The 27238-nt window shown below is 45.4% G+C and overlaps 1 protein-coding gene across 1 annotated transcript in view; it reads left to right on the top strand.

Annotated features, from left to right (window-relative positions):
• The first annotated feature begins 1382 nt into the window (after positions 1-1382).
• The window catches only part of Cacna1c (calcium voltage-gated channel subunit alpha1 C), a 491450-nt gene continuing 465594 nt past the window's right edge, over positions 1383-27238 (top strand). Inside the window, exon 1 of the mRNA XM_059258469.1 lies at positions 1383-1486. The gene's annotated coding sequence lies outside the window, so the exon portion shown is untranslated. The remainder of the gene's footprint in view (positions 1487-27238) is intronic.

The following is a 27238-nucleotide window of genomic DNA, read 5'->3' as shown; positions in this document are numbered from 1 at the left end:
CTGTAAGAGTTTAGTTGGTTCCTCTACCCTGCAGTTTTTATCCATTCCCTACCTCGTTAGGGTCTGTGCCTGTTAGTTTTGTGTTGACTTGGCACAAGCCCAGGTCATCTGGGAAAAGGGAACTGCAACTAAGAAAATACTTCCATCAGATTGGCCTGTAGGCAAGTCTGTGGAGCATTTTCCTGATTAACGATTGATGTAGGAGGGCGCAGCTCACTGTGGGCAATGCCACCCCTGGGCAGGTGGTCCTAGGTTGTAGAAGAAAGCTGGTGGAGCAAGCCATGAGGAACAAGCCAGTAATCAGCATCCGCTGTGTTCTCTGCTCCAGTTCCTGCCTCTGGGTTCCTGGCTTGAGTTCCTGCCCTGACTTACCTTCATGATAGACCACAAGCTATAAGCTGTAATATACCCTTTCCTCCCCAAGTTGTTTTTGGTTGTAGAGTTTTGTCATTGCAGTAGGAAGCTACTTAGAAGAGGCTCTGTGAAAGAGGCTAGGAACTTAGTTGTGGGAACACAAAATGAGACTTCCTGTAAAGATTCCCTTTCTTGCTTTCAGTGGTGGGTGTGGCGTGGTCTCAGTAGACGAGTACTATCACATTAGCTTACTGCTCACTGTGTCCTGCCCTGGTGTTTCCATGAGAACATCAGACTACGCTCTTATTAGTGAGTGGGCCTTGGGTTGATGCCCTATAGCCCAGACCATAACTACTTGTGGTAAGAGGACCAGTTAGTTGAGCCTTGTACACTAAAGCCAGTGTGCCCCATGTCCTATTTGGAGCTAAGCTGGCAAGGGGAGACAGTCCCTACCTCTGAACCCACAGTGCACATACTGCCTGGCTTTGGGGAGTCCTAAGCCCAAGGGAGGTAGAACACTTTCAACTTTGCTTCCAAAAACTGAAAAGCAAAATCTGTAGATTTCCATGAAGTGCCATTTTGTTTAAAACCCCACCCCACTGCTCTCCCTTACCATGTGTGCTTGGGTCCATTGGTGACAGTTCATGAACGAACTGTCATGGAATTGGGGCCCTATGGGGAATCTTTCCTGGGGCAGAAAGGGCACTTTATCCTAAGCCCACATGAAGAAAATGAAATCAAATGTAATCTAAATAAATAAAAGAGGGGAAGAAGTATTTAGAAATCTGTGTTTACTCTGGCACGCGACTGGCCTCCACTGCTCTTGACATATTAGGAAAAAATTTTGGCTGGGGTCCACTAGAAGCACTTAAAAGGCATATGTTTCTCTTCAGAATACAAGGGGCTTGGAATGCATTGTTTAAACAGAATTCTTACAAATCTTTGATTCATTAAAAAAAATACATAGATATATGTTTATTTCACTTGTGTTAACAATGGCATTGATTTCCTTAACTCCTTTCTCAGACCATTTGAAATAATTATTTTACTGACTATTTTTGCCAATTGTGTGGCCTTAGCGATCTATATTCCTTTTCCAGAAGATGACTCCAACGCCACCAACTCCAACCTGGTAAGTCTGGAGCCTCTGCGTTTCTTACTACTTGTGAAGCACCCGAACTTAGACCATTCTGAGTGCAAGGTGGGAGACAAGTGAGATGTATGTTTGACAGGTGCCGACGTTCGATGCAGCTCAGATTTTTTGGGACATTTTGCTTTTTATTCCGGTCAATACCTGCCTTATCAGAGTCTACTTGTAGAAAGAATATTCCAATCAGGTGGCGGTGAGCTGTGTGCATGTATGGGTATGAGAGTAGTGGGTCTCGTGTGTGTTACAAATGTACTGCTCAAGTCTTGAGTGCAGGTGTTGGAGCCAGCATTCTTTATCATCAGTTGTGAGTATTTTGAGTGCCACTGTTCCATTGTTAGACTTTGCTTGTGTGATCATAGCATCCTGCATGATTGCATGATAAATAATTTCTAGGAAGCTTTTAGCAAAGTTTTTTCTTGCGGCCAAGAGGTATCATTGAGTTAAAATGGCTTTATTTTCTTGGGAAAGGCGGCTTTCCACTTGGATTGCACAGAGGCCAACGCTGGCAATTTGGGGTTAGTATTTGTCCATGGAAAAAGCAGAGAGCGTGTTTACTTTTGGCTGAGTGTGAAGTCATTGCAAATGCAAAGGCCTTTGCTGGTCTGGGCATCTGAGGCAAGCTCTGGAATGCACTTGGCAGAGCCGGGGCTGCCTGGAGAGCTCCAGAAAAAGCCTGCGGAGAAATCTCGACTTTCTCCCAGCCTTGCCAAGACATTGGTAGTCTTCATGTGATTTTCCCAAAGCGTGTTTGGTCACCAAACCCACCATCTTCCCTGTGGCTGGTGCCTTCTATTAGATGAGACTGGACTCTTGCATGAAGTGGATTTAGGAGAAACAAGAATGTATGGGATTCTCTTCCCTGCAGTTGTGGCTGCTGATGTTGTCAAGGGGGATCCCTTTTCTCTCAGAGTCTTTAACATCTCCAAAGAGATTAAATCTCTCAACTTGTGGGTTCACATATAAGATATCTTGCGTATCAGATATTTACATTATGATTCCTAACAGTAGCAAATCTACAGTTATGATATAGCAATGAAATAATTTTTGGTTGGGGGTCACCACAACATGAAGAACTATATTAAGGGGTCACAGCATTAAGAAGGTTGAGAACCGCTATATGAGATACACATTTTAGAGTTCTCTCCAATTTCCTCAGTTTTTGCAATTAGCTACAGACCTGTCCTGGGGAAGATGTTCTGTATATGTGTGTATGGGTTGAGGTCTCCTGTGTCTCATGGCTAGTACAGGGGTCATGTACTGGGGATAGCTTCCCAAGGTCCCATAGATAGGCACCAAGTACTGAATGATGACATGGCTAGAGTCAGTAGCCAGAAAGTGTTTGCCGTAGTCCATGCAGCCAATGGAGGTATGACCTTGTTTCTTAAAGAAATCTTTCCCATGTCAAGATAGTATGAGCTAAGGTATCATCCCAAAGCAGGAACATCTTCCATTGATTCTAGCTCTTTGAAGTGTTTGCCTCTCTCTTCTGCTGTCCTTCCTTGGAGCTCTTGTCCCGTCATTTAATCTGGAGAAACTTCAAAAGCAGCTCTGGTTAGAAACAGAATTCCTATCTGTTCTCAGGCCAGTGCATCCTTGGCTTGATAAGGCCCTCAGCCTCTCTCTGTGTGAAATGGAGACCTGGTAGGTGATCACAAGGAGTCAGTGTTGAACTTGCTCTTGGGGTGGCTAGACGCAGGAGACGCTGGAGGAGTGGCAGTTTGTTTCCAACCACAACAGAATGATGAAATGTTCTAAGACTAGAACTTACCAAAAAAAAAAAAAAAACAAAAAACAAAAAAAAACAAAAACAAAAAAACAAAAAAACAAAAAAACAAAAAAACAAGTTGGATACTCAGTGATGGGTAGATTTTATGGCAAGTAAATGATTCTTTGAGATAGCTATGCCTCTAACCCCCATTCTCTGCCCTGGAGATGGGGGCATGTAACCAACTGGATGGTGGGGGAGGTGGGAACCAAGGATGGATTTGAGGACCCTACAGACCAAACAGCCAAGCCCCACCCCCACATGTGGGGAGGAGTGCTCTGCTGTGGAGATCACCCTGGGAGTGCTGTGGCCTCTGCTCTTCCTCCTCTAACACGTCTTAACTTGACAAAGTCTTCACCCCCTTTTCCCCTCAGTGCTTTTGACTTATTTTCCTCCGTATACAGGAACACCACCAGCGATTGATCCTAGGCCTCTCATTTTCTTTTTGTCTCTCTCCTTGATCTCATCTCTGTCCCCTCACACAGAAGGAAAACCTTTTCCTGAGAAGTGACTCCTAGGACTTGCTTTTCCAGCTTTTCCCTTCTGCACCTGGGTAGTACTTCCTGCAGTGGAGGCTCATGGGCCTGCATCACCTCCTATGCTTGCCTGTCTGGAGGTTTTAATTGTGCATAGACTGTGTTGAGCCCCTTCCCATTCTCAGTCATTTGTTTAAATTATCTGTGCCTTAGTTTCTTCATCTGTTAAGTGGGAACAATAGCCACAGTAGTGTCTGCCTCATAGGCTTGGGGTGAGTGTTGAATGAGTCAGATTGGAGCAGTTCTTAGGAGAGCGCTGTAGGAGGGGATGAAGATGGGGCATTGCCAACTCTGGGGGTTGTAACTGTTGCTGTTATTATCACTGTCCTACTCATCCTCCCCAGGTCAACACTGCCTTTTCCCTAGACTTTCATGGCCACTTCTCTCTGGCATTCTCTCTCCGGGCTCTTCTTTCAGAGGTACATCTTGGGCTTATGTAGTCATTTAGTAAACATTCACACCAGGAGTCAAGTGTGGCATTTGGGATACCTTAAGAGACAGAACCCGTGACTAATAGGGAAAGTGATACATAGGTAGATGTCTGCACAGCGAAAAGTATTATGAGAGGTGATTTCAAGGTCAAAATAGGTATTTGGAGCTGAGGCCCATACTTTTCAGGGTGCAGTACTGGTTTTGGGTGAATGGGAAGAACCAGGTGACAGGAGGTTCAGCTTATGGACCTAACTGCAGTCACTGGGGAGTCCCTTGAGTCTTTGAGAACGGGAGAGATTCCTGCAGAGTGAGTGAGATGGTTTAGATTGTGCTTAGTGTGTACGAAGAGAGAATGGAATGTCGCAAGGTCCAGCTGACAGTAACAGCAGGCCCAGAGACGGGGTGGTGGAATTAGGGACAACCTTTTGTGACCACCTGCATGCTGGTCTTGGGATGTTGATATGTATGCCTTGTGTTATAATCTAAAAGGATTTCCGGAGGGTCACATGTAAGGTACATGGGAGACTGGCCTAGTGAGGATCTGTGGAACATGTGAATGGAGATACATGTGGGTGGCGGGAGGGCTGGAAACTCTAGCTCACGATGAGGAGGGAGATAAGGGAGAGGGGAGAAGAGGGAGAGGAAGGGTCCACAGGACAGAGAGCACTAGAAACAGAAGATCACTTTGGACTGTGAGCACTGCTGTTTGCAGAGTAGTGGAGGAAGTTGGGTCAGAGAAGGACTCATGAAAAGTGAAGTCCCTCAGTGGAGCCTTGTAGGCAAAGGAGACCGGGAATTAAAGAGTACTTGGTAGGGACTGGTTGGTGGCCAGGCTTGTCATTATAGCAATCAGAGTCTGGTGACAAGAAGACGGTGCTGACTGAGATGCTGAGGTGAACTTAGCCTACAAGGAGAAGGGGACGTTAGTCTGAGTGTGCGCTTCACCTGTCTTGACACAGAGGATTTATCATAACTGCTCACTGAGGCTCTCTGGCCAAAATAGTCCCCTGACAAAATTGCTCATTGCCCCTGGAATGAAGATTGAGAATTCCCCCAGCAGCTTAATAGCTTCTTTATTTATCTTAGTAAAGAATTGCCATTTCAGGGTCCTGATTTGAGCACAGCAGAGAAGAGACAGAGATGTGTCTGAAGCCGTGGTTCTCAAACTCTCTGGCTTGAGAATTGTACGGCACCTGACAAAATACATGTTCCCAGCCCTACCCTGGCCCTGAGTCTGGAGTGGGGCCCATGTAGTCTGTATTTTTAGCTGTTTCCCTTATTGCTTCTGAAGCTGGGGGGGGGGGCATGCACTGCTCTTGTGAAAAGCGATCTAGAATGTTCTCTATTGTACGAGTGACTCCACCTTCAGCTCCCTACACAGTCGGTTTCTGTCTACCCACAGCTCTCTCTAGGCTCCAAACAGAAAGATGACACGTCAACTGCCTGAGCTTTCCCACTCTGCTGGGAGCAAGAGCGATTTATTTAGCAAAGCATACTCGCCCCGGTACAGAACTTGTAAACTCACATGTGTGCCTGCCTCTATTCTCGGTTTCTCCTACAGCTCTACCAGCTTCCACCCATCCCCATTTCTAACACTTCGCTTACTTTTGTGAACAGATAAAAAACAATCCAGAGTAGAGTTGTGTTTTTATTTTGGAGGTAGTTCCTTTGTTTAAGTAAGTTTATGCATCATATGCTGCATCTAGCATACGTTTTGGCTGTCACATCACCTTGGTTACCTCTTCTTGATGCTATTGAAGTACAGTGAGGCTGAACTGGCCAGTGACATGACATTTCCCTCTTTACTAATCATTGTCCTGTTTCTGACCATGCCACCTACTATGAAGTACACCATTTATAGCCCTGCCACTGTGAGCCCCACCTGCCAACAACTGTTACTCTGTAGGTTAAGTCTGCTATGTCTGGTGAACAGCCTCTGCCGGCCGGGAGAACCTATTGTGTGTGCAGAATGCCTGGCTCTCTGTAAACCCTGAAGTTCACAAAGACTTGGCTGGAGTTGAATGTTAAGAGGATATGCTGGCATTTGATGTTTTGTGGAGAATATGTACCACGTACTTTCTAAGCGAGAGCCAGGCTCCAGGTGCCATCCGAGAGGAAAGCAGAACAGGACGGAGGATTATATGAACCTGGCTTTTTCCTCTTCAGAGTTTGGAGCGACAAGCTCCGGACCTTACAGTCCCATGCACTGTTATAGAATCGGGGCAATTAACTTGTACCCTAACCTGCTGTGAAGGTTAGATGAGGTGGTTGTGAGATGCATGGAGCCGTGCCCTGGTGTCCTGGGCCAGCAAACACTTCTGTCCTTTAGAACTAAAGACCTTCACCCAGATTTCTGGGAGTATTCTAGGATCTGCGGATGCCTCTGGATGGCCTCTGCTTCAGAAGGGAACAGAGGAGATCAGAAGGCGCTTCCGGATCACTCTCATGCAGGAGGATGGCTGTGTGGCTGGGGCTCTAACCTGGGTATGCTGATGCACAGGGAGTGAGCTTGGGAGGGAAAACCCTGTGGACTTCAACCTTCCTCCCCTGCCACTAGTCAGCCAGCTCAGGGACTCAGTGTGTCCCCACTCTGGGGTAGTACTATGTTAAAGCCTGGCCTGGGTTTTGACCACTCCAAGTTCTGAGGTGAGTGTGAGTCCTGCTGGCCAGGTCTGAGGAATGACTAACAATGTCTGTGTGTGTTTCTCTACACTCCTCTCAGTGATCTGCAGTTAATTCCATCGTAGTGAGTTTTGCCTGGGAGTGAGCTGTCTTTCTCTGGGTTTGTACAGCTACAACAATGGCGTGACAAGCGGGTTTTCAGGCTGCCATCTGTGTGTCATCGCCACTCAGCAGCCATCCTTTGTGAGTATACGAGAGCTGTAATGCACACACTGCATAAGTACAGTCATGAGCCATGCCGCCGCCCCTGCTCACTTCTGCATACCTCTTCACTCACGGAGAGAGGCGGCACAAGGCTGCAGAAGGTGAGAGAAAACTTAGGCCAGTACACATGGAAAGACTTCTACAGAGCAAGCCCTCCTTTAAAAAAATGCCAGTGAGTGGGTGTGAGCAGAATCAGAATGGGGGCTGTCATAAGAGGTGTGCCGTGCAGGAGTCAGGGCGTATAGACAGTGCCCTGGGAGAGACCTGCACGTGGCCTGAGGTCAAGCCCTTAACTTCTGTGTGTCTCTTCTGGCAGAGAGACATAGCACCTTGATTTCAACTCCTCCAGGTGCTAGGGATTTGCATGTACTATTTATAACCCCCTAGTGGCACATGGCCATTTTTATTTATTTGTCTCCTTAAAGTGGGGATTTAGTTCCTCGTACTCAGGACTGGATCTCCATTGACTGGCACCCGCCTGGCTCTTGATAAATGATTGTGGAGTCAATGACTAGACAAATGACTGAACACCGCCAGGCTTTGTTCCCTCTTTGTGTGTGTGGACCAGGAAGTGAGGGCTTACAGAAGTGAAGAGACTCGGTGAACAAGTGGCAGAGAGAGAATTCGAACTAAAGCCGAACAAAAGTATAGCATGGACCCTTTGCTCCATTCTTTGTGAAAAGTGTTTCAAAGATGAAACTGTGACAGTATTAGCAGATACTTTGAAAAAGCCAACCAAAACAAAACAAGATCAAACTTGTTCCTTTTCAAAAGCAAACTCAATGCATTTGAAGTTAAACGCAGTTAAACAAATTGTTCTCCAGTATCCCTGAGCCGACCTAGATACTTTTTTTTTGGTTGGGGGAGGTTGTGATGCTAGGAATGGAACATGGGGTCTTAGGCCTGCTAGACACGTGCTCTTTACCTGAGCCACAGCCCCGCCCCGCCTCTTGGCTTTAACACGGTAGTGACAAATAGAGCTGACAGATCTATGTTAGCAGAGATTTTGTGCCGCTCCATGTTTGGTGCCACATGCTACTGAGGAAATTGGGACCCCTCTTAGGGTTCTTAGTCTCCTCAATTAAGGAATTTGAGGATGGCTCTGAAGGAAGATTGAAAACAATTTTATTAGCATTTTAAAGGAAACCACAGGCCTGGAAAGCTGTAAGTTTTGGCAGCTGTCCAGAGGAGGCGGAGAGAAAGGCATCAGCTTCTGAGTTCACATGGAGGTTCAGCAAGCAGCCACGTGGCAAAGGGGGTTAGCTTTAGAGCAAGAGTGAAAAAGCCCCAGGTCTAGAGAAAGCGTTCTTAGGCTCTGGAAAGCACCTGAAAGAAAGAGGCAGAACAGAGAAACAGGAGAAGGTCTGCGTCTAGATCTAGAAAGGAGGACAGGCCTAGCAGAGCTCAAGGCAGCTTCATAGAAACTATGCAGAGAGTGAGGATTCTGGGAAGGAAAAGCATGCTATCTCATTAAGATAATAATTATGCTTCCACCTCTTTAGATGAATCCACTTTCCCGGGGGTGCGGTGGGGTATTTCTTAGCCAGGTCATTGACCAGTCAGACTGGATTAACCTTATGCTTTGTGTAGCTTGGAAAGTTGGGTTTCCATTCGGGCCCGAGGCAGATTCTATTCTCCTGCCTAGGAGGAAACAGCTGTCCCTCAGCGGCCTCCAGTGCAGTTACTGTCCTGTGTGCTTTTGAACACAAATGTGATTAGACACCATAGTGATGATATGGGCTGCATATGATTATTGCTCTGTTTTATTGACTCGGCTACCAGAGCTCAGAGACTATAAACCATTTGCCCATGGAAGGTTAGTGTGAAATGATGATGGGCTATGAAGAAGCTGTGTCTGCTGGTTTCGTGCTCCTATCCACCGGGCCACAGGTGCCTGTCTTCCCATGTCTTCTGGTGCTCCCATTTCTGGAGTAGGCAGAGGAAGTGTGAATTCCTGCTGTGTCACCACAGCTTGAGGAGGGCCAGAGTCCTCAGAAGGCTTCGTGGTAATTTTGTCCTGTTGAAGCATGGAGGTTTAAACCACAGCTTAGGGGCTTACCCCAAGGACTGTACATCAGAAGAAGGATGGGGCTGGGTTCCGGCTAGGACCTGGTAAGGTAAGGCAGGAAAACAACAACGAAACAAACCAACCCAAAAAAACAGCAGAGAGCCTTCGATTGCTAGTCGAGAGCATGACAGTTCAAGTGGGATGCAAGATCCTTGGTAGAAGCGTGGTTAATCAACCCTCAGGGTGCCTAGGTTATTGTTTGACTAGGTGTTTGCACACTAAATATTTCAGATGGAGCAGACAGTGTCTGCCATGCATTTGCCCATGGAGCGCAGGAGGAGGTACTTTGAAGTCTAAATATGATGCCCCCTCTTGCTCTGTTTTCACCGATCCTTATTAATTCTAGGGGAAATACGGCATCAAGTTGACTCCTCATGTAGTGGAGCCTTTTTCCAGGTACCTTGGCACTTACATATATATTTGAAGAAAGCCTTCTAGACTAGAAAATAGAGATCCCTGGATCCTTAGAAGAAGAATAGTGAACATATTTTATTCTCTTTCGGGGATTGTATCATCACTAGGAAACTCAGTGTTTAGACCTGCAGTAATACTGTGAAGCCATGGGGGGGTGGGGGTGGAGCAACTTGAAGTGTGCCTTTGAAGTGTGTCGTGGTGTGAAAGGTTTGGGGTCCACTGTTCCAGTTCCCCCATCTTCCCTTCCTGCTCCTCTCCTGTAGACTGGGGAAGTTCACACATGGTCCTTGCTAGCTATTCAAAGTAAAGGAAGGTAGGTTTCGAAGGCCCGCTTACATATGAATGGGTGTGTTAGCACTAGAGATGCAGCAGCATTGATTTTGGCTTCTGGGTGCCTTCCCCCATGACTCCCTCTGTTCTCACTAGTTCCTGTGTGATTGAGGCAGTTGGCTCTGGGCCTTCTGACAACTTTAATGTCAGCACTTACACTGCTGGCACTGTTTTAAGTACACGACATGTGTTAACTCATTTAGTCTTTTCAACAACTCCATCAGACTTCTGTTATAATTACAATCATCCCTTCACTTATTTATTTATATATTTTACTGACATAACAGTAAGTGTACATATTTACCATAGTCATCCTCTTTTAAAGACGAGGGAGAGGCACAGGGGAGTGAGCTAACTTGTATGAAGTTCACAGACTGGGTAAAATCAAAGCAGTTGTTCTGAGGTCCCTTCTGAGCAGGTGGCTCCTGAGTCTGTACCCTTAACTGCTGTGTAGCATGACCTTCCTGAGGTGTGGGAGGGAGGGAGTCTCCTTGGAAAGAGGTGCTTTATTTGAGCCCATGGCTTGTGTGTGTACCATGTACATGGTTGTCTTTCACTGGGGGTGCCAAAAGAGGAGCTGTAGCCCCTATCAGGAGTGGAGCTCCTCAGGGTGTGCTGTGTCTCTGAATATCCTAGGGTCCACTAGTCCATCAGGGGAGGGCACAGATCATCCGCTGGCGCATGAGAAGTGGGCTTGGCTTTGAGACCTGGCTTTCCCATGAATCAGTGACTCATGTTAGCTGAGATCTTCAATCACACAGGGCTCTAGTCCTTTTCCTAAGTAGAGAAAAAATTGTGAGTTGGAGTGAGGGGCACACTTCCTGAGACAGGTTTACAGCCAGAAAGAGAGAGCTCTGAAAGCTGCCTGTGAGCTCCAGGCCTCCTTGGGACCTGTCAGTACTTGGGCGGTGGTAGGGCTGGGAGCATCAGGTGGGGGACTGCAAGGGCACTCAGCTGTGGGCACCATCCTGAAGGCATCCTTCCCCTCCCTCTCAAGGTAGAGAGGCTCCTCTATGGCTCTCTTACGCAGTAAGGCTTCACGGGCGACTTTTGAGCAGCCCAGGTTTTGTGGAAACACCACACAAGTATATCTAACAGGCTGTGTACTGGACAAAGAGGAAGTTAAACTGACTGGTATGGTCCTGGGGCATTTTCTACCTCTGCCACTGACTACCAGTTAGGCCTTATCACTGTACCGCCTTGGACTTGAGACTTCTTAGTTGTGAAATACAGATAATAACTCAGTGAGCTGTGGTGAGTCGAGTGAGAAGATGTGGAAGAATGCTGGGAAACATACAAAAAGCCCCACAACTGTGCTTACTGCTGCTATTAGAGCTCCGTGGATATTCTGTCTCTGGAATGTTTACTCTGTGTTTCTGGTACATTCCTCTGTGAACCTTTTCCCTTAGCCCCAAGATAACTTAGAGATGTAAAAGACGCAAAAGCCAAGTTCCAAATTTAGTTTCTGACCTCGCTAAGATGGATGGAGAGCGGTGAGGATGTCACCTGCTTTCTGGAGAGCTGGCTGAACTGCACTGATTAGGAAAGTACTTTTGTATGTGCTCAGGCTGGAGCGAGTGTCCCTCACTCCATGGCTGGAGGGCTCATTCTGTATACTTGGTATTTCTTCTGGATCCAGCTACCTTTCTTTCACCCATTGGCTCTGGACTGGCCCACTAAACTGTGGGACAGCTTCGTCTTATCCCGATCCATCTGCAAAGACTATTTCCAAGTAAAGTCACATTCCCAGGCTTGACAATGAGATCATAAATAGACCTTTCTGAAGGGCACAGTTCAGCATCCGCTCACAGCAGGTGGGAGTAGGAATCACGTGCGAACAGCACCTGGTGCAATGGCTGGCAGCTGGTGGGAACCTCAGGAGTGACCACCCAGCCTTGGTTGTGCAGGTGTGGGGACAGTGAGGGCTGAGTGCCCCTCTCCTGGGAGGTTAGGACTGATGGGCTTTACCCATTTCGCATCAGTATCACTTATCTCTGGACTTCTTCCTTGTTCCTCAACTTACTGCGTGACCTCAGGCTAGCATTCGCCTTCTGTTTGTCCAGAAGAGAGTGTGGTTAAGGGGATTCTTAGATATTTTGGACATCTGTGCCTCCCTTCCTGATGAATCAGCCTGCTGACAAGATACCAGGACACCCGTGTACACATTGGCTCAGCTGTGGACTGCATGGCAGCTGTGCTCTGGGAGTGTGCTGGGAATGCAGAGCTGCACAAAGGCTGGCCAGCGTCGAGGGGAGGTCTCTTGTTTCCTTTGGTCTCTACCTCAGTGGTGGTCTTGGTTCCTGTGCTCCCGACAGGTGAGACTTCAGAAGAAACTTGGTAGCAGAGTAAGCAGTCAAGAGCCATTGGAATACGCAGCGACGTGCTCTTCAGGTAGAGTGGGCTGAATGGAGCAGCTTTAGCCTCTAGCCTAGCACGGTGCTTCTCTCTCTCTCCCCATTATCCTGTCCCCTGTGCGTCTCTCAGCGTAGGCACTTCCAGGAAAAGAACTGTTTTGTTTCGGTTTTTTTCTGGGAAGCCCATTTTACACAGAATTCTGTCTAAGTAAATATAGAAAGCTGCGAGAATGTGTATAGGGGCTTAAGCACTCTTAAAGTTGACATGCATACTTGCAGGAAAGGGTAGTGGCACTCTGCTTATTCCCCTGACTAGGAAGTCTTGAAGTTGCTTTAGTCTGACCTAGCTGTTACGGATCACAGTCACGCATTATCTCTTACATCCTGTTTTTGAGGCCCTGAGCTGGCCCATCTGGAGTTGACCACTGCCACTGTCTTTATACCTTGACCATCAGTCAGGTACCACCATTATGTCTATATCTTGTTTCTGGATCTTGAGCAGGTCCGCCTAGTATTCTGTAGTCCTTTATTGGGAGGCCTGTTGCATAGTCCTGCTCAGAGCTAACCTCCTGCCTAATACAAGGTTCTGTCCTTAGGGAGCCTGTGTTCAGGCTCTTGGCAAAGGAGCCAACGATGTTGCCAGAAACCCAGTAGGCAGAGTAGTAAACAAGATAAGCTCAGGCAGGGCACCACAAATGCCACAGAGAACAAGGCAAAATAGGTAAAGAGAGAGCGCCATTGACAATGGGTAGGTAAGCATGGAAGGGCTCTCTGAGGAGGTGTTCACCTGAACAGCAACGAAGGTCCAGAGAAAAGGAAGGGGCCAGGTGGACAACACCTGTAGAGAATCCTGCATGTAGAGCACAGAAGAGCAGAGCAAGGGCTTGATAGCAAGAGGAACTCAGGGTGTTTGTCATACCTAGAGTCAGGTGAAGGAGGATAGGAGCGTGGGCAGAGGTACCATCGACCTGATGAGGAGTCTAAGGTTTGTCCCAAGGGCTGGGATGATGGCTGATCAGCTGCTACCAGCCTCCAAAAGAGCAGGTGTCCTGACTGGCTAAGAAGGGGGAGCTTTGAAAACTGATCGACCACAGGATCGTTAGCTTTCCAAGAGAGTGCTTCTGTGGCTGCCAGTAGGCCTGAGTAGATCTCACTGAGAGAGTGCCCTGGAAGGTGCAAGCTGCCATTTTTAGAAGGGAAGATAGACTTAGAAAATTTGCCCCAATGGAGAGGGACATGGAGGTGGGTCTTGGGAAGAGATTTCCCACCTCTGTACATTGGGTTTTGGTGACCTAGACTTCATTTGTCTGATTAGCGAGCGGGCCTCCAGGTCTCTGTGTGTCCGGAAGCACTTGGTCCCCATCTGCCTGGCTGGGGGGTGAGGACATTCTTACCTCCACTTGTTCTCTGCCGTTTATAATTATACACATGAAAGCCAGGTGTTTGAACTTGTGGAAGGCTTTCGATTTGAAGTCTCTTTTTTATATCTATGGCCACAGCACACCTTTTACCTCAGGTTTATTCATTTGTATCTTGCTTTTCAGCATTCACTGGCCAATTGTCATGTAATTGAGCATCTGTTATGTTCTAGTCCCTGGGCAAGGGACATCCAGTTATAAAAGATATAGTGTCTACTGGCCTAAGTGGTTCCCAATCTTCTGAGGACAACTGGAGATTCACCCCCAATAATTGTGAAGGCCAGGTATCACCAAGCTTGTGGTTTGGTGGAAAGTGTGCATTTTCCTGGCATTTCTCTTTCTTGTCTCAATTTGCTTAATGATCATTTCTTGCTAATGGCGCTTTGAGGAGTCTGGAGAGGCCCCAGATTGCGGAGGAGAGTGCTAACAGGGACAGAAGTGCTGACCTGGCTGTGTGCCCCGGGGCAGGTCTCCTAACCTCCTGAGCCTCAGTTTCCATCTGTTACTTAGGGCTAATTACACCTACTTAACTACAGACTTTTGTGAGAAGCATTATCTCATTAGAGATAATGTTCTTAAAAGTGCTTGGAAATTTTGTGTAGCTTTCTCAAATGGTAAGCATTGTTATTTTTATTATTGAGTGCTACTAATTCAGCACCAGAGGTGGTGAAGGAAGAAAAGGCCATTGTTATCACCCTTGCGCAGTCACAGCTGGGTACTGGGGTGTGTTTGGATGGAAAGGCTGTGCAGGGAAAGGCCATGAAGCAGCCATGGAAGAATTCATGGTCAGGCCAGGAGACAGGCCGTGTGAAGGGAACCATGAATAGGTCATGCCAAGAGACTCCGGCTCTTTCGTGTTCCAACATTCTCTGGCCTGGGAAAGAGACGCGTGAACTTAGCTGTCACTAACAGGAAAATAAGAATCATCTTGAGACTGTCATTAATCAAACGAATATTTATTAGGTAGCAAGCAGTGTGCATTGGGAGACATGTAAATACGTTTTGGTTGGGGAATCTAAGAGAAGATAAGCATAGGTACAGTATTGCTTCTTTCCCAAATGATTCACTTGGAAGGACACCTTCGGCCTATTTAATTACCAAGATCAGCCTTTATATTTTTGGGGATGGTAGGAAATGGTCTCCTTACTGGTTTCCTTTTGCACATTGTTGTCCGGGGAGTACATCCTCCTTCTGTTCCTTCTTATCCGCATTTCTCCAGTGAAGTCTAGGGTTACCTCTGCCAATCACCACTCTGTCTGAGTCAATAGAAAGTAACACATCTCATGCCATAAAACGGTATGACAGGCCCTTGGGAAGTATTTTGTAGAAGAGCATTTTGGTGATACCCCATACCAATAAAGCCAAGAGTCTGCTTTGGTGGAGTTAGCATTTTGTTGCCTAAAGCCATTGTCAATAATCCTTCCACTGCGTTTAGGTCACACAAAAGCAGGCTGGCTAGAGGGCACCCTTCCCAGGGCAGGACTGACATGGCTTTCCTGTCCTCAGTGGTGCACTATCTGACTCCTCCTCTCTGGTCAGCCTGGCTTCCTGAAACTTAGCTGGACCCTTTTGAAGTCTCTAAAACATTAAACAAGCAGGCCACAGCGCTCCAGGGATTGTCACGAGGCTGTGCTGTGTGCTGCCATTTCCCACTGCTGGCCTCAGCCTATAAAGCCTTGCGCTTTACAGATCTAGGGTGGGGAACAGGGACAGATGAGGTAGAGCTATGACTTCATCAGAACCAACTTGTGATGACAGGAAGGTCCAGGGGTCCCAGGAGTGGGCGCCCCTTTTCCTAAACCATCTCTGCATGTATACGGTTCTCCACCCTCCTACTTTTCAGTCTTCGTCCTTACTCCCCTTCCCTCACATTTGGTCTTGGCTTAGGTCACAAACCCTGAGACATGTACCCTGAATGAGTCAGGACCTCTAAAATTCACAGCCGGGTCCCTACAAAGCCCTTCAACAAAACAAAGGCAATAGTGGAGAGGCTGCAAAGTTCTTCATGATCCTTCCACTGAGCAGGCAGACAGAAGGACTGAATATGGAAAGCAAATATTTCAACCCTAGAGGAATAGGCTGTTAATAAAGGGTAGCTATCAGCAAAAGCCCAGAGGGCTTTTCTGGTGGGACATCCTGTCTTCTGGACCTTTCCCATGGAATCTCAGGCCTAAACAAGATCCCTCTTCTGGCCGCATAGCACCTAGCACTTCCACACTCTGTCTCTAATGCTTTTTTTTTCATGGTCTTTATCACTGATCTTGGAATTAGCACTGCCAGTGTGCAAAACCACACTGGAAAACAGTATACCTAGGCACATCTGGCAAGAATTAGGATGATGCCAAGAGTGGGGAATCCATGCAACGACGGGGACCATGTTTTTGTTTGTATGATGTGTCTATAGACACAGTTATGCTCAGACAGGCAGACAGACATGCATGCACACACATTATTATAACACCCATGGAGTCCTGCAAATAAGAAAGTCCCTGAAATGACGCATATGAAGGTGGGGAAAGGCCCAAGTGCATCACTCTGCAGCGATCCATCATCTCTGCAGAAATCCAGTGAGTCTTTTGTGACCTGAGTCTGACAGATGATCACCAAGAGTTGTCGGCATGTCCTATTAAAATATGGCATTCGGAAGACCCGCTGTAAAAATAGACCTTTTGATTTTAAGACTCACCTCATACACTAACAAGGAAACATTTGAACTTGTCTTCCAGCCACTACTCACCAACTGCCCATTATCATTTTGTGTATTCTGTTAAGTCCCGCTCCAGCAGCAGCCCGGGCTCCTGATTTTGAGGAGTACATTATAGACTCGGGTTCTATGTCACTTCTTCTCTTTAGCTCCTAGTTACCTTTGGTTACACCAACATCACCCTCTAGTAGTCTTCTAGAGCATATAGTATTTGCTAGGAACATTTCAATTTGTAATCTTGTAATCTTTAATCCCGGTATTAGTTTTGCAAAGGAGATGTTTTCAGCTCTCATTCAGCAAAGAAGCAATTCAGAGTCAAAGTGACCGAGCTAGGACCACAGAACTAGGAGTTGGAGGAGCCAAGAATTGAACCGGACTCTGTGTTATTCAAATCACACAGGGCTTATTCTCTCTAATGTATGGAACCTTTTGCTTCCATGTCTACCCCAGATAATGGAGTAAGAAGGGTTTGAAGAAGATGGGTGGATGTGTTTGGTGTCTGTGATGGCAAGACTGAGTAGGAACAGGATGTGCTGTACTAACTGCCTTCTGGTCTTGTGCACCACTCAAGGGGGGTTGCTGGGTATCTAGGACCCTTGCTTTGTGTCAGGCCTAGATCAGCCATAATAGTTCCTTTTCTCCTCTCTCCCTTCCTCTTCCTCCTCCTCTTTCTCCTTTTTTTTTTATTTTGCCTTTCTGGTAATATTTTGTATAGAATTCAGTTTTTCCTGAGGTTATCTGTTAAGACTTGGGAGGTGATATTTTAGATTTGGGAAAATGTGGTCTTTTGGGGTTGGGGGGTCACTTGAACAGTAGTGGAAGACTTACAAGATAACATTTGGGGTCGTGTAGAATTCCTTAGAAACCTGTTGAGCTTGCTTCATTTTAGGACTCACAAAAGGTGCTTGTGTGTCTGGGGTTGAGGGAGAAAGGATAGCTAAACTGCCTTGAGATTTGCTGCTTTATTCCTGTGACCCTGTGGAAATGCAGATTGATGCCCATGTTCAGACCAGTGAAGAAGCAGGCCGAGTATTCATCCAGCCCAGGCTCAAAGCCAATGGAATGAAAAAGACTTGGCAAAATATCATGGGAAATGTCATGGTCTCTTCTGGATTCACTTAAAAAGCCCAAGACCCATTTACTTCTGATTTCAAGGCATTTCTATTAATAGTATTTTGGGAAGCTGGAATCTAGGAAGATCCTGGCTGTAGGAATTGTCAGTTGCATACAGCAGGCTTTTTTCTGCCTTTTCAGGTTTTCACAGTGCTATAGCCTCTACCTTAAATGCTCCTGAATGCCCAGGTGTTAAAGCATTGGTCCCAGCGGGCCCTTCTGGAAAGTATTGGGACCCTTAAGAAGTAGAGCTTAGTGAGAGTTCTTGAAGTCTTGGGAGTGTGCCTCTGAAGGGGAACAGTGAGGCTGAGGCCTCCTTTTTTTTTTTTTTTGTTGGTGTGTTTTTGTTTCTCTCCATACTTAACCTACAGCATGTTGCTGACCACATCCCAAAATGATGGGGCCAGCAAACCATGGATTGGAACCTCTAGCATCATGAGCTGAAGTGAGCCTGTTGTCTTCTCTGTTGGTGATAGTGACAGAAAGAGACCACAAACAGAATGTTAGTTTTCCAAACTGCTTGTTAACTACTTCACCAGAATGTTTTTAGACCAGGATTGTCTTTGAGAAGAGATGGTACCTGGAACATATGGGAGGAAATTTTCCTTCAGCTCAGGGCAGCAAATGGGACCTGGCCAGATGAGAGCTAGTCTTGAGTAGAGAGGGAAACTCTTCATAGGCATGTGCCCAGGCTGGTGAAAACACCAAATCGGGGCTACCAAGGAGTCAGAGGCTGCTGAATGCCAGCAAGCCAGAGGCTCAGGAGTGTGGACAGCAGGTGGGGCTTAAAATTAAGCTGGCCTTATGAGGACAAGGCAGCAAGCAGGAAGCAAGGTAAGAACCCAGATGTGACCCTGTGACAGAACCAGGAACAGAGAGACTGCTTAAGAAGCAGTGAGAGATCCAGCAGTCATGTACTCATAGACTCTGTGGGTTGGAGGTACATCCCTCAGAAAGGGGCTGGCAGGTCTTGTTCATCAGCCTGGGATTGTTCCATATTTGTAAGGTTGGGACTGAGTCCTGGTTTGGGTAGGACGGGAGCTTGAGGTAGGGCAGGGTGGGCTGGAGTATTAAAGAGAAGTAGCTAGTCATTCCTCTCCTTAGGAGTCTTAGACAAGGCCAGTTCCATTCTCTCTAAATCCTGATGGAAAGAGCTTTAGGGAAAACCCTGGGGGCGGGGGCTGACTTGGAGTAGATGCTTATTTAAATGGGTGGTTTTAAAGTTACACAGCTGGGCAGTGCTGGCGCACACCTTTAGTCCCAGCACTTGGGCGACAGAGACAGGCAGATCTCTGTGAGTTCGAGGCTAGCCTGATCCATGTAGTGAGTTCCAGGCCAGCCAAGGCTATCTATATATTCTCTCTCTCTCTCTCTCTCTCTCTCTCTCTCTCTCTCTCTCTCTCTCTCTCTCTCTCTCTCTCTCTCTTACACACACACACACACACACACACACCAAACAAACCCCACAGGAAACAGTGATGTCACCAACTTCAGTTTTCAGTTTCTTTGGGAAAGTGGAGGTGGCAACTCTCGTTCCCTCTTGTTTCCTGTTCCATCAATCTCTTAAAACAGTATTCGTGACGGTGTGGCCTGAAGTACAGAGCACTTGGGTAAACATCTTGGGAGGATTATGTGTAAAACTCAGTGGAGAATGTTACCTCTGGGCAGGTGCCAAGGACCCGGGGGTAGCTTGCTTTCTTGGATCCTGTATGCTTTCTTTGTGTCAACTGGTTCTTCTGGCTGGCTTCACGATGTCAGTTTTTGACAGTTATGGGGAAGGATGAGAAAACTCGGAGATTTTGTGGGAAAAGCTTGGTGCTGTATTCACAACAAACTACCAGTGGTGTGGGCTCCTTTGGTCTCAGCCGGTCCCCACTGTGGCAGAGATCGAAGCTCGGGGATAGTTCAAGCTGGGAAAAAACACAGCAGTGATCCAGTGTAGTTTCCTGACTGTATAGACTGGGGAAACTAAGGCTAGGCTAACTTTTGCTCAAGTCCAAGTAAAGCTGAGGCCACATTTACTGCGACCTGTGTACTTCGTACGCACTGCTAGCTGACTGTCGGGATTTAGAAAATGGAGTTTGGGAGTTCTGACTACCTTTTTTTTTTTTTTTTTTTTTTTTTTTTTTTTTTTTTTTTTGTAGTTGAAAGCTACATTCATCACTTTTGAGACATTTGCATAGACTGAGAGTAGCAGATCCCAAAATAGACTTTCCTCTTCCCGGAGCAACTCTGCATAAAAGACTCACTGGCTGTGGACTAAGTCCCTGTCATATCCATTGCAATAGCCAGACCAGGGGACTTGGCCAGGAAGCTGGGTATGTCCCAGCCAGAGAACAAACACTTGTCATAGAGTGAGTCGTGTAGTTGGGCGAAGAGCCAGGTTTGCAGAAGTGGCTTTGTATTGATTAAGAGGGGAGGGTGGTGCCTGGTCTTGACCTCCATCACAGACTGCTAGCTACAGCAAAATAGGGATGACACCAGGCCACTCTGGGAGAGCCATCAAGCTTATCGCCTTCTACCCTAAGTACATGGCGAGTGAACCCTCTGACAGTAAAGGCAAGTGTCCCCAACACAAAGAAAGCATACAAGATGCAAGAAGGCAGGCTGGCCTCAGGCCCTTGGCAGCTGCCCAGAGGTAACATTCATCACTGATTTTTGCCTTGCTGTAGAGGATATAGGCCAACGTGTGGGCAGAGGCTTGTTATCTGTCGGCTAACCTAACCTGTGCTGCCCAGGGTTGTGGTATGCTTCACAGAGATCTGAAAGCAGCAGGGACTTGGCCTAAGTGACTTACATTGACCCGTTCTACATAGACTTTGAACCTAGTGTACTCAATGCCCTGCTGCATGTGAGAAGAACTTAGTCTTTCGTTGCTAACTATGGTGATGTCTAAAAAGAGCATCAGATAGGTATCTCTCTAGAGAATCATGTGCCCATTGTCTTAGTTAGGGTTTCTATTACTGTGAAGAGACACCATGACCGTGGCAACTCTTATAAAGGAAAACCATTTAATTGGGGCTGGCTTACAGTTTCAGAGGTTTAGTCCATTATTTTCATGGTGGTATGCAGGCAGACATGGTGCTGGAGAAGGAACTAGGAGTTCTACATCTTGATGTGCAGGCAGCAAAAGCAACTGTGTCCCACACTGGGCCCAGCTTGAGCATATAAGACCTCAAAGCCCACTCCCACACTGACACACTGCCTCCAATAAGGCCACACTTTCTCCAACAAGGCCACACCTCCTAATAGTGCCACTCCCTGTAGGCCAAGCATTTAAATACATGAATCTGTGGGGGCCATTCCTATTCAAACCACCACACTTATGGACCCTATTATGATACATAGGTTATGGTGGGGTTGTTCATGCAAAAGGGCAGACTCTGCTTATTAAGGACCTGGTCTCTATAATCTTTCTCAGTAACAGATGGTTCAGCTAGGCTCATGATTGTCTAGAATAAAATACTGCCGTTCTTATCCTCTCTTATAGTTATAGAGTGCTGTAGAATCATCAAGACCTACCTGATGGCAATTTAGTAGGAGCAATGCTTAGCTTCCTGGTTGTACCTTCGAAGGGAAGCCATGGGGCTTTTTTCCTTCAATTTTTCATGAATGCAATCACATGATGAGCTGTGTCAGATGGTGTAGAATAAAGTAGCATCCTGGGATATAGAGCAACAACACCGAAGGGACCTGGGACACTGACCACTAGTGGAAAGATTTCATGTGAGTTTACCATTTAAGACCAATCATTTTGTCTCTATGAACCACAGCTCAATTTATGTCTTAAGTTCTTCATGATTTATTGGGAACTTTTGCTTTAGAAAAATAAAACAGGATAGCAATTAGATATGATGGTAAATTCAAGAGACGTGGAAGACAGGCAACCAGAACCAGAGAATGGAGACATCCTGATTCTAAGAAGCCCTCTTTTCTGGCTCCCACCTCATACACAGGACTTAAGTGTTCCTAGGAAATACAGGTAGATTCCGCTGATCAGAGTGTCCAGTGGATTTTTGTATTAGGTAATTCCATGACTTAATTCTCTTAGAGATTGCACGTGTTAACAAACAAATCAAAGTAGAAGTCGAAGCTGAGGAATTAGTTTCAGAAATGGCAACAACTAACTAGTGTTGGGCACCTAGCTGTCTATCAGTATGTAGCTAGGGTAGTAAGGTTGACAGACTATAGGGTTAGGAGAAGGTCTCAGATCTGACCAACTTTAATCATCAGCTTTAGTGTCTAAGACTCAGTGCAGTGGTTGCTTTACCCTTTTAATTCTTGAGTCTGAAGTTGCTAAAAGAGTCATTGTAACTTGTCTGATCTGGCCCTCTTCAAGTTTCACAGTGACATCGTCCTTATGCAACTCTTCATTTTAGGATGGAGGCCGCTTTTTGTTGTTGTTGTACTAAAATATACATGTGGTGAAACCTGCTGTTTTAACCACTTGGGAGTATGTATTTAATGACTTTAAGTATATAGACAGTGTTGTATAACTATTATTAGATCCCATCTCCAGAACTGCTCATCTTGTAAAACAGAATCCTGGTACCCGTTAAGCAATAACTCCCCTCTACCTCAAACGCCATGTACTTTCAGTGTCTTTGAATGTGGTACACTACCACCTCATGTTAGAGGAGTCATGTGCCCTTTTGTGGGTGGAGGTGGATGGACTCTTTGCTAGTCAGAAGGAGCCAGGGTCCTTGATGACCAGGAATGGGAGAAACTCAGACTGGAGTTCTGCATTTTCCTCCAGGGTGGGATGCAGCAGTCTGGTGTCAAAATGCTATCTGACACTTCAACTTTTAACTTGTATTGCTGGGAGATGTGGAGTAGATCCTGAATAAATTCCCTGGTGTGTGCTTTGCAGGACATTGGAGTATAGTTCAGTAGCGGAGCATTTGCTGGCATCTGGGAGGCCTGGGTTCACCCAGCACCTCAAGAAAAGTACATACTCTATGAGGAAAGCTAAGTGAAGATGGCAATGATGACCCCGGGATCCACCCCTGGACCCGGGTTCTAGGTTAATTACATTCTCAGCAGTCCTTGGTACTTTTGTTTCTTGTCCCCGTTCTTCTCCCTGGCTCCTAACATTCTGTGTTGATGTTCTCTTAACATCAAGAAGACTTTGCCTCTCACTGCAGATGTCCTCTGTTGGTTTAACAATAGGCTCCATGTCCTCTGATGATGCATCTGGCTCCCTGACATGTAGGTGTCATCTCTGCTTAGGGACACCAGGAGAGTAATGCTTTTCTCTTGGTGGCATTATGGAATACACACCCAGGACTGGTGCTCACATGTAGTCATATTGATGTGTAAGGACTTTATTCCACAGGAAAAAAAATCAGAGACCCTAGGCCCATATTCTGTGGCAGACATTCCTGTGATTGGAGTGAGTGGCCTATAGCCAGCAGGAGTTAGGGTATCAGTACTTTTTGGGACTGTTGGGATGATGGAACCATTTTCCCACAGACAAGGAGCCTGGAACCAGCTATTTTTATGACCTATACGTGTGTGTGTACGTGTGCGCGCGCACGCGCTGAGGATTAAACCCAGTTGTGTTACCTTAATGCATCTTTTGGATTGTTTTTTTAGAATCTATAGTCAGTTCCTCTCTCTGTCTCCTCTCTCTCTCTCTCTCTCTCTCTCTCTCTCTCTCTCTCTCTCTCTCTCGTGTGTGTGTGTGTGTGTGTGTGTGTGTGTGTGTGCGTGTGTGTGCAACCCCAGGTGTCATTCCATGTGCCATCTACCTGTTTTTTTGAGACAGGCTCTCTCATGGGCCTGGAGCTTTCAAAGGAAGTAACATTAGCAGGCAGTGATTCCCTGAAGTCCACCCGTCTTTCTCCCCAGCACTGGGGTTACAGGCTAGTGCTTCTCTGCTGGTTTCTGCATGGGTGCTGGGTATTGATCTCAGGCCTTTGTGTTTGTGGGGCAAGCGCTTCACTGAATGTACTGTCTTCCTAGTCCCCACTCAACGAGTTTTTATGACCATTCTTTTTTTTTTCCTCATTGATCTTTGGTGTTTATAGAACTGTCTAGAAGGACTAGATTGTTTGTTGAGGAGTTTCTGACCTCAATCTAATTTTCTCATAGAATGAGTTAATCCTCTGAGGAGACTAATGTTGTGGGGCTCTGGCTCACTGAAGAGTGCTATGTATGCATGCTGGGAGAAGACTATGGCCACTTTGGGAGGCATTATCAACTGGAACCAGCATGTGCCATCTCCTTTCCTAGCAAGGATGGGAAGATGATGTTTAGGGGGTGTGGACAAGCCTTGGAGGGGGAATGAGCCAGACTTCTCTGGAAAGCCATTTTGGGGTCACTTTTCTCGTGCTTTGAAATGTGAAATTATGTTTCGCACTTAAGAGAAAAAATTGGAAATAGAATTTTCTCTCAAACTCTGAGCAAATTATTTTTCTCTCTTTTTCACACATATCCTCTATAGCTTCCCAGACCTTTCATTTTTATCATTAATGTTGTAAAGTGTTTTCCTTAGCATGGAAAATTCTAAAAGCTTACATGTAGCATTAATAATTCTGACTAACATACAGATAAGTGAATGAAGACAAAAGACTATGTCCAGGAGGATTACTTTATATCATGTGAAAACAGGTAGAACTCTGAAGTCAGAAATGGATAGAGCACAGGCCTGTGTCCTAGCTGTTTAGGAGATAGAGGTAGGAACATTGCAAGTTCAAGGACTTCCTGGGCTACAGAGTAAGTTCAAAGTTAGCCTAAGCCACTTAGTGAGAGCTATAACCCAAAGGTAAATAATAAAAAAAAATTAAAAAGCAAATAAATAAAATAAGAAATAAAAACGACTAGGGATACAGTTCAGTGGTAGTGCACTTGCATAACATGTAGGACATCCCAGATCCTAAGTGCTATCTCCAGATGATTATTGCAAAGGGCATTGGCGTTGGCTGGAAGGACGAGTGGGTTGTCATGGGCAAGGGCACACAGAGATGGGCTCCTTGGAGACTGGCAATAATATATTGCTAGATCTGGATGGTCTTGGATTGAGACTTTGTTCCATCATATTTATTAAACTGTAAAAATGTTTCATCTTTTGTTCTAAGTGTATGGTATATTTTGTAGATATATAATAACATGATTTGGAAATCAGAAAAAATTAGTCTCAGTACTTAAGAAATGCAGATAAATATTTCATATTTAATGGTCTTTTACAAAACCATACTAGAATGATGGTAAATAAATTTTTAAAAAATGATTAAACCACAAAGATAAAAATGCAAGACAAAGAACACATTAGCAGCACACATGCATGTGTGCGCGCACACACACACACACACACACACACACACACATTTTCTGCAGGGCTTGGTTTCTACTTGTTCACTTTTTCATCTGGTATTTACGTTTTAGTATCTGAAGTATTCATTTATAATTTTTTTACATTTTGTTTATATATCTATTAGTATGAGTATAGGTGAGTGTGTGGGCACATATGCCCTGGCATGTATGGAGTTTGGAGGACAACTTGGAAGTTGCTTCTCTCTTTCCACTATTTGGGTCTCAGAGATTGGATTCAGACCTGGTGTCAAGTTCTCTCACTGAGGGCATTTTGATAATCCCTGAAATATTTGTTGATAACATATTTTGCCTTAAATTTTTTTGTGATGATATCTAACAACCAAACAACTATAACCACTGTGTTCTGTGGATTTCACAGAAGACTACTACTCTTCCAGTGTTTTGTTTTGACTGAATTCAGTTAAGTCAGTTTGGTTTTTAGCACTCAGGTTTTCCTATGTAGACTCATGTGTACAGGAAGTCCAGAGGCCAGGCTGTGTAGAGGAGGTTGGTCTCCAGTGCCTCATTGAAATAGATGTGTGTGTCCATTTTACCCCACAACAATGCCTTCCTTGGCCATGATCACAAGTTAAGGTTAGAGCTTACTGGGAGGCTCTCCCAGTAAGGTTCAGGGAGGTTCTCCTTTTGCATGCAGCAGCAGTAGAGAAAGATGGCAACAGTGTTTTGAGAGCTGAAGAGTTGATGGAAAAGTAGTAACTGACTATGCCATATGTAAGGTAACTGAATCCTAAGCTGCAAAGGAGGAAATTCAAATCTTTAAAATGTAACTCATCACTTTTCCAAATTTGGGGATTAGTGTCATCAGGCAGTTTTGGAAATGATGGTTTAAAATGGGGCTAAAATTTGGAGAATTGATGTAAGAAATAATTAGACACTAGATGCTAATCCCCGCCCCACTTCACCTTTTTCTGCAGCCAGTTCCTTGTAGTGGTATTTGATCCACCCATGTCCTTTGGCTCGAAGGAGGTGGTGCTTCTTGCCTTTTGTATGTGACCTCTTAAAAGGAAAGGGAGAGGGGTCATGCATACTGTCTGTGTGTTCTACCTCTGTTTAGGATATTTTGTATATTGATACATAAGGATATTGTTGTCATATTGCACTATACCTTTCTACCTCCATTTAAGATATTTTATATATTATCATAATTTTAAGGTCATTGTCCTTATACTGTACATCTGTTTACAGATTGTTTACCTTGTTAATGTGAAACCTTAGTCCTTAGGTTATCCAGGTAGATAAGACTTACAGATTAATAGTCACCCATGCTTATAATATTTATAGTTATGTTAATTAAGTTTTCCATATTTACAGAAACACATGTCAGATGTATAGATAATCTTCAAACACTTCATAGACCTAGAGAATATGGCATTTAAATGTTTTGATAACTTAGAATTCTGTTGACGTGAGACATGATTGCTCCTGCCAACACTGATCTACTCCTGAGAGATTGTTGGACTTCAAAGACACTCAGTATGGAAGTTTGTTTTCTTCTTGGCAAAAAAGTGGCGGGTGGGCAAAGAACTGCCTTTGCCTCGACTACTGACAGTATGCACACTGTCCATTCTGGATGAGCAGGACACAAGGAAAAGCAACTGCTGAACCTTGCCAAGAGAGAGTAAAATGGTCTATCAAAATTCCTGCTTCTGAAAATGGTTTGTCAGATATTCTAGGCCTGTAGCCAAAAATGGATGCCTCAACAGTGCTGAGAAACATTAGGTGACTGTCCAGGCTGCCAGCTGTCTCTGTCAATTCTTGCAGTTTTTCAGAAGTCGCTTGTTTGCACTTCCTGTTTTCTCGGGTAATATTATTTTCCTTCTCAGGTCTTTGATGGGGTTGAAAACTAGATAGTTACAGGTATAGTCCTCTCTTATCTTAGCTAAGAACATATTAGGTACTAGAGTTAGATTCTTCAGGATAGGACATGTATTGGAGTGTTGAGCTCTACTCATATCCTGCCCAGTCCAAAGAGCTTCTGCCTTATGCTCACTGGAGAATAGCCTTCCAGTATCCAGCTAATATAAAGAAAGGAACTGTTAAGATAAATCCACATGAGTCTATTTAATGGGTAATACATAAATAAATGGTAAATGCCATTTATTTATGGTCTGGACATTTAGCATGTATTTTTTGTTTGAAATTGTTCTTGTTGGTTGTAGTTCCACTTTTGTTTATAGTTTGCATTAGGTTTAGAACCTTCATATTTAGACAAAAAGGGGAAATGTAGTGATATTTGCTCTGCCCGTGACCTTGGGCTATACAGCCGGAAGGAGCCAGTGTTTTTCACCTTCCTAAATGACCTCTTAAAAGAAAAGGAAGGTGGGTCATGTGTTCCCTTTTTTCCTGCTTTCTGATATGATTAGACAGCCAGGTAGATTT

This window comes from Peromyscus eremicus, chromosome 3 (assembly GCF_949786415.1).
Source record: "Peromyscus eremicus chromosome 3, PerEre_H2_v1, whole genome shotgun sequence".
Lineage (NCBI taxonomy): Eukaryota > Metazoa > Chordata > Mammalia > Rodentia > Cricetidae > Peromyscus > Peromyscus eremicus.
Note: the sequence above shows the minus strand (reverse complement) of the source record. Positions and strands in the feature narration are given on the sequence as shown.